The sequence below is a fragment of the Notolabrus celidotus genome, chromosome 9 (genome assembly GCF_009762535.1).
Source record: "Notolabrus celidotus isolate fNotCel1 chromosome 9, fNotCel1.pri, whole genome shotgun sequence".
Classification (NCBI taxonomy): Eukaryota; Metazoa; Chordata; class Actinopteri; order Labriformes; family Labridae; genus Notolabrus; species Notolabrus celidotus.
Genome location: NC_048280.1, coordinates 18,617,591 through 18,626,131, shown reverse-complemented (window position 1 = coordinate 18,626,131; position 8,541 = coordinate 18,617,591).

The following is an 8,541-nucleotide window of genomic DNA, read 5'->3' as shown; positions in this document are numbered from 1 at the left end:
TTTCAGGTTTGATAAATCACATTGCGTGTGCTAAATGATTACATTTGCATCTCCTCCTCCCAGTATTTCGCGCATTCTGATAATCTGCATGTATTCTGTATATTCATGAAGGCAAACACACTAAATGGATTGCGAGTGCCATTTTGCTCATTTGACAGACACAATCCTCGGTGCACCCGGTTAGTAAATCAGCTTTGCGTGCGCTATCAGGTTTGCACGTGTTTTTATACATGCAAACCTTTAGTAGATCAGGCCCTAAGTGTAAGTATAGTTAGACCCTGAATATTAAAATGCTAACAAACAAATATTTGCATGCTAACACACTAAGCGTTAATATACTAACATAAATGTACATGCTAACAAGCATATATATTAGCATGCTGACGCACTAAGCTAAGGCGCTGTGGATCTTTTGCTAGAGTAGCTATAATATTTTTAGTGTTGGAGTTGGCTAGCCAAAAAGAAAAGTTAATATCACTAACATTTTGCAATGTGTAACAAAAACCAACAACCCCAGCATCTTGGATGAAATTGTGGCTTTATAATCTGCTTACAAGAGGTTGACCAATTTGAAGAAGGTCTTTTGGCCCATATGTTGAGGTAAATCTTAATCCCAGTGGGCCTAGCAATATTGTGACATTTTATGGTAACCACAAACCTGTTTTTTGTTAGTCACAAAAACGACTTAGTCAAGTATCTGTTATTGGTTAAAATATCAACTCCAACAGTGATATTTGTCTCATGAGGGATCTGGACAGTGGTGTCCTTGGCAGGAGTCCTGTGTTTGGGTGTGTACAGAATAATTAAAATGTAGTTCTTGCAGACGCCTTTTAGATTTATGTGCCCTACGTCCCAGTAAGTTTTATCCGTGTTTGCTTCACTTTTAGCGCTATATTTTCTGCTGGTCCCAGACCCTGTTGACATGTTTAATATCAGGATTAATAAGAGCAAGTTTTGTGTGAGGCCAACATCATCTGCTGACTCAGCTCTTTTTTTAATGATCAGATGCAGCCCACAGTTTCTGCTCCACCCACATTTGCCTCAGTTCAACTCTTTTAAATGTAAAGCCACTTCGGGGAGAATTTTATTTACAATCTTTTCTATCTGAGATCTATTCAGACTGATTGTAAGTTTCTAAAAGAGGGTTTCAATCTGGGAGTGACCATCATTGATCCCCATTCAGCGCTGTAGCTCAGATTAAGTGGGTGTGGTGGAGGTTTAGCTCCAGTACCTCACAAATGATTGAAATGCCTTCCCACTGAATTGATTGATACCAAATGCGTTGATTTTATAGTTTAGTTTGACTGAGCTATACATCAAACTTTTGGCATCAGAACTGTTTCAATGACTTTATTGATTATTGAAACATCACATACCCATATTTATTTATTTATATTGCTTAATCTGTCATAACCAAACTATAATCACACTATGTCAACCTGTCACTACTGAATCTTTTTTTTTAATACTGCCTGTATTTACTACTAATTACACCATGTGTAACATTTGTATACATCTTAAATTTGTGTTCTATCTTAATTAATCTATTTTATTTTTACATATTTTATTTATTTAAACTCATTCTCGATTGTACTTATGTTGGTTGCTGCAACAACCGAATTTCCACCTTGGGATGAACAAAGTAATATCTTATCTTATAAGTGCTGCACTACAGCTTCACTTTCATTACCAGCATAAACAGTATATCTGTTAAATGTTGTTATAGCAAGAATATTAGCTTGTAACCAAAGTATTTAGCTTTTGAGCTTAGAGCATGCCAGCGCTGCTAGCATGGCTAAAGCTGATCAAAGCTTGTTGAATTAGTCAAATGCCAAACTTGACACAGACTATCTGTCTGTAACATAACTGGTTTTATATGTATCTGTTTTTAAAACACTTAAATATCCTGCTTTATCTATTCTCTCCATGATGATGACACAAGATTATGCTTGGAAATCTGTTCAGTGATTCACTTTTTTCTCTCTCTCTCTCTCTCTTTTTTTTAATAACTTTTAATTAAGTTTAAACAAACAAAATTACAATACACAAAACTGTGCACAATACCCCCCACCCAAAACTGCTATACAGTACATCCAATACAACATAGAAAATTGACTACATAACATAATAATAATAACAATTACAATGACAATACTAACATAAATTAAACAAAGTAAACAAGTAGATAAAAATGGAATGTTAAAATATATAAGCAAATAAATAAGTAAGCAAATAATGATTCACTTTTTCAAACCAGAACAAAATAGCATAACATGGATGCGTCTATTATGCCCTTTAGCCATACTGTGTTTTCTCCCATATATAAATATTCTAAAAAAATGTATTCATATTTTTTATGGAACATGTTGTTGATAATTTCCTGTTGAGGACAACTCTTTGTGTTTATTACATGGATTATTTTCAGGAGGAAAATACCTAATTTTATTTCTCATTGTTTTATAAATATAAATTCTCAAAGATTTTACAATACAATTCAGGATAAAAATGAGTGCTATGATGTACTGACACTGCAAGAGACTAAGGAAACAGATTTATGAACAAACAGATAATCATCTTCATTACTTGACTTACAGAGCCCTATGGAGACTGTCCCTGACGTGTTTTTTAATCATTATAAGCGATGGATGAATCCTGGTGAGCTACGCAAAACATGATCTCAGGAAATTGACTTGAGACCAAAACAGGCTCTGGGGATAAAGGTTTATGTGTCTTTTCTATGGGATTCTATTGAAACAGAGAGGGCACACACACACACACACACACACACACACACACACACACACACACACACACACACACACACACACACACCACACACACACACACACACACACACATAAACACAATATACTCTGGAGGATTAGAGCTGGTTGTGTGCCAACAGTAATATGCACAGATGGACAAACATGGCTCTATGTTAAATCTTTACATTATCAGGTTTTTATCTGCAGAGGGCAGAGAAGAGCTCAGAGATATATCTGCCTCACATTCAGACAAAAGACAGGACCTGCTCTGTATTATCAGCCATGCTATTACTAATCCAAAATATGACCTCATTAAGATTTATCCCAGACGAAGACAAAACATTCCTGCACATAAAAGCAGGCATGCGAAGCAGATAATGCTTTACATTGCAAGTCTTACTCTGCTTTTACTTTGATGAACTAGAAATTTGTGACCAACAAGACACAGATGGAGGTCGACCACATGTGAAATCTCCTGCAGGAGTGGAGATCAGGTGACAGAAGAGTGCCTAAGGAATAAACACTAAGGAGAAAAAACACAAAAGAGCCTAAAAAGAGCTGGGTCTGACAGCTTCTCCAGACGGTGCCTTTGACATTTTTGTCTGAAAGAAAGCTACAACTTTACATCAGAGTGGCATACAGTTGCACAATTTCCAGATAAATCAGGGACAGTAGCCTACATACTTCAAAAAGAGGCCGTTATCTATGTTGTTCAAAGGCTATCTGCAAAAAAATGATAAGATAACCACAAGCAAAATACTTATAGGAAATCATTTGTTCACCACTACTACAACCTTGGTGGAGTCGAAGTGTGGGAAAAAAATTTGAGACTTAAGCAAATTAATATCAAAACAATTTAAAATGGTCCCATGTGTGCAACGCTTTTGCAGCTGTTTATGAAGCCTGCAATGTTACATCACAGATGTAATTATTGTACCTTGTCTCTGTCTTTCATCCTTCTTTTCTGTTATGTTCTTGTTGGATTTATTATTATTGCTTTATTGGAACATTGTGACTAAGTGACTTTGATGTATCACGTTTCTTTTGCTTATAAAAATGTTAAAGTGTTTAAATCATTAATTGTCATCTGTCTTTGTGGTAAAGATAAAATACATATGTGCAGGTTCGATGAGACTTATACTTTGTGTATTGTATCTGATGGATGAATATGTAAGAATACATTTGTGACAGGTCATCACACTTACTCTACCAAAACATATCTGCCTGTTCATATATTTGTACAACAAAACCAACATATTTTACCTTTTGCAGCTACAGTTGAGCATAAAGTAAATCCAAAGAATAACACAGGTCAAGAAAAATACTCTGCCTTTCATTAAGTGCTGCACAAAAACATTTCCTGGTATGGTTATTACTGCACAGATGATCACATGAATAAATAAAATGTAAATCTATTTAATTCAATTTGAAGCATGAGTCACTAAAATTGTATCAGATTAGGAAAATTGAGCTAAAGAATAGCATAAAGATAATGTAATATATAGCTCTCATAATCCAACATGGCTCTGGATGTGGTTTGATGTGATCTTCTGCTCTGCTTTTAACCACCAAAATCCTGTTAGAGTGATTAGACAGATCCTGCACAGAAAAAGTCAATTAACAATCCTAATCCTTGAATTAATCCTCAAAGTGACGTATGATGAGCTGCTTCTTATAATCACACTGTCCCTTCGTAATTACATAACAGATAGATAATGTGATAATGTAAGGTACATAAGGTCATATACCTGAATAAAACAGGAATCTTAAATTCTTCAAATTTTGTTAGTTATTCTTCATTTTGTTGCTGGTTGATGCCTCCTGCAGTACCGTGAGAAGAGATTGTGAAGTTGTGACACCCTCATGCTGACATGCAGGACGTGTGAATGTGAGGGGAGAATGGAGAGGAAGGAGCCGCTGGTGACTTGTTTTTGTTTAATAAGCTGAAGCAACCCTCCAGATGGGGTCTTTGTATGATCACTATATGGGCCCACAATAATTAATCGCATGATAGTGGCATTGGATGCCTTTGGAGCACAAATACCCCCTGCCAGCATCATACACTCCTCAGTCTGTCATTAGAAGCATCCTGCAGGTTTTCCTGACAGAGCTGTTTCAGGAGGTGTTTAGTCTGCTCTGTTGACAATCATTGTTAGCAGTTCATTTACAAAGGTCCCCAAAATAACAAAACTCGCAGTTCAAAAAGTTTCAATCGCAATGCCATAAAGACAACAGGTGATCTGTGTGTTGATGAGGCCTTTATGACGTAGTGTATCTTAATGATCCAAAACTGAGAGTGAAGAAAAAACATGTGCAGCAGTAAAGCAGGCTAAGAGCAGAGTGTGTGTGTTAGTAAAGCAGAGGGATGAAGTGAGCACAGAGAGTGAAGCTACTGCATTAATGTGCATTAACAAGCTTAAACTTGCATGGCTAGACAGTAAGTGACCTATAAATCTGTATCATTATTAGATATAAATACAAAGTTATCAGCCTTAGTCTTCTCATTTTAAAGATAAAGGCAGACAAACAAAACTGTACAAGAGGGCTACATCAGTAACTGCACTGTGTTAAAATGTATGGATAATTTACTTTTTAGTACCACATAGTGGAGATACTCTAGGTTAAAGCCCTGTGTCCAACATATTATCATATTATAAAAAATAGCCAAAGTCCTTATAAAAGTAAAGCTAGGATGCAGTTTGATGCTTTATTGACCAAATGTTTTTGGCCAGTAAATGGTAAATGGACTTGTACGTATATAGCGCTTTCCAGTCTTTCTGACCACTCAAAGCACTTTTACACTACTCGTCACATTCACCCATTCATACCCGAGCCGCCAACCTTTCGATTGATAGAAGACCGACTCTACCCACTAAGCCACAGCCGCCCCAGGCTGCCAGTGTGGGACAAAAAAGCTAGGGCAGATTTGTTGTCCTTGTCCAGCACTGGCAATAGGTGAGGCACAGGACATTTGTTTGTTTAATAATCCTGATCTCGATACTGATGAAAATAATCAGGATCACCTTTTGCTGTAACTGTGTAGCCCTAGTGCACATCACTGCAGCACTGTGCAGCCACATTTGATTTACAGCCAGCGAGGTTATGATTATGATTCTCAGATGATTTTACTCAAAATGAGTTCACTAAATACTGGGGGCTAAATAAATATTACCAGGGTACTCCCATTACATTTTATCAAGTTTTAGGACATATCAGTGTCTGACACTGATACTGGTATGATAGTGAGACTGATGTCTTTAGTTTTTGTGGAGACAGGTCATATTTCAAAGTACCATTAAGATCAGAATATTAACCGTCTTTTGCTCCTAGAGGAAAGTCGGGTGCCACTAACGTCTTTATAATTCATCCTCTGGGTACCATGAATATCTCTATGAATGTCATGTGAATATGCCTACTAGCTGCTGAGTTGGTTTAAATGATTCAATTAAGAGGAAAGAGATACAGTGATGTCCTTGAAGGCAAAGACTCATGAAAGTTTCCGCATTGAAACCTTGCAGGTGTATAGTGAAGTCAATATAATAAGGCACACTTTAGGTATCACTGAACAGTTGCTTGGTAACCCACTTCGAAACACAAAAAAGCACTGAGATAAAACTGATGGTTGATTTGGGAAGGCAGCTGGTGTTCTGCACTGACAAAATGACTGACTATATAATATTGTCTGTGTGTGTTGGCTGAAGTCATTCACATTTAAAAAGCAATCCAAAGTGTGACTGTGAGAGCACTCAGGCACTGTGATTACTCGCTCTCTCTGCCACAGAATCATCAGGCTGCATTTACACAGTCTGATAAACAAGTTACACAACAAGCTATCGGCGTGCAGTTTCAGGGGACGCACAAACAAGTAAACACATCAGCCAGTTGTATTGTGTCTGATTTAGTCGTATTGTAAGGAGCTATGATTTTATTTTGTTCTCCCCCGTGTAATGTTACCAAAGAAACAAACAAAGTCACAGGCCAGTCATCTCTTGGTGGGTGAGGAAAATAATGAGCCGCCCACACATGCTGAGTCATCGCTGTGTGTTGTGAGATATGCCTGTTAGTGCTGGAATTGGTACATTTGACAGATCCAGCGGCTCACACACCAACTTCACTGAGCCGCAGAGGCCAGTGTGGAAGACAGATAATAAGTGAAACATCAGGAAGAGCCTGAGGGAGGTGCTGTCTAATGGCTGCCCCTTCAGTGAGGACCTAATTATTTCTGTCTCCTGTCTCTCTACAAGATCATTTACTCATCTGTTGGCCTTCCTGAGGCCCTCCAGCAGGTGACCCTCCTGAAGGAGCTGATGGAGCACCTGAGACTGGGCTGGAGGGAGGGGGTCTAAGTCTGAGGGAATATGCTGCAAAGACAAACAGGAAAATCTGACAGTGTTGAGCACATCAAGCCCATCAACAAGGAAAATGGTCAGAAACAAAAACCTGCCTGTCTTTTGCACAAATATTTCATCCTTAATCAGTCAGTCATGAGTGTGCCACGGCTCAGGAAAAGGCTTGTGACAATTAGGGAGGAACAGAGGTACAGGTGCATTCATTTAATAAATTGCATCCAGAAGTCATGAAGAAAACAGCATCCGTTGTTAACATTGATGTAGTGACTTCTAAATCATGGGTGATGAGAACATATCCATGATCTGTTTTAGGAGTAGCTGATGTGGACTTTCTCAAAGAAGTCATTTCAGTCAGCCATCTCAAGTAGATTGTACCACAAAGACTTACTTATGAACAGGACAGACTGCTGTTAGGACTGCTGATACAGAAAATGCCAGAACAGACACTGGAGCAGCAGCAGGGAATGTTTGCAGTGTTTTCAGCAGAGTTCACAAAGGGACTGAGCAGCAGCGCGGGGGGCAGAAAACTAACAGTTCAAACAGACAACCTCAGAATAAAGCATCTGTTGGATATATGTTTTGTTTGCTGTAGCTGGTAAGATACTCTGAAGCCCAGCCAGACTTTTCTGCTATAACTAACTCACAGATATCCTTTTATTCAATAACCTTTTAGGTCAATATCCAACATATGCTGGCTGATAGACTTTCACTTTACAGAGAGGAGGTGGTGGATTACAAAGATTTGCTATTTTAAAAGTTATCTCAATTTACGTTAGTGTATACACAACTGATTCAAAAAGCGAATGGATTTTCTGGGTTGTCATCATAGTTGGAAGCTTGTAAAAGGATTGACATGTTGTGTTTTTTAAATTGATGTTAAGAATTTAAAATTAAACTGTACGAATAACACCTACAAACTATTTCAACCTTATAAAATGATTCAGGGTGCTAACTAGAAACATTTTGTCAGCCCACATACCTCAACCGATGACTTTCAATGTATTTGTAATTTTAACTTTATTCTATCCTACACGTTATACTTATATGTATGTTGGTTTCTGAAGAGACATTATGGCCGATGCCATTGGATATGCTCAACCTGAATGAGCTACAAACTCAAATCCGCTTTTTTAACCAGGATGTGAACATATTTACTTCTACTGTTGGGCATTTTGACATGAGACATAATGCAGATTCCTTAGCTTTTGCAGCAAGCCTCCAATGTACACTTTAGTTACTGCAGTTTCAAGCACTTCCCATGCACTTCAATTTCCAGTACCAGAGGTTGCCAAACAAAGATTTGTTGATATACGAGGTATTTTAGTACTATCAAAAGTTATAGTTGTAGCCCTGGTTATAACTAATTGGGTATCATATCAATAATAAACAACAAACTCAGCTCAGTTTACCTTCTTATCGTACAGTCC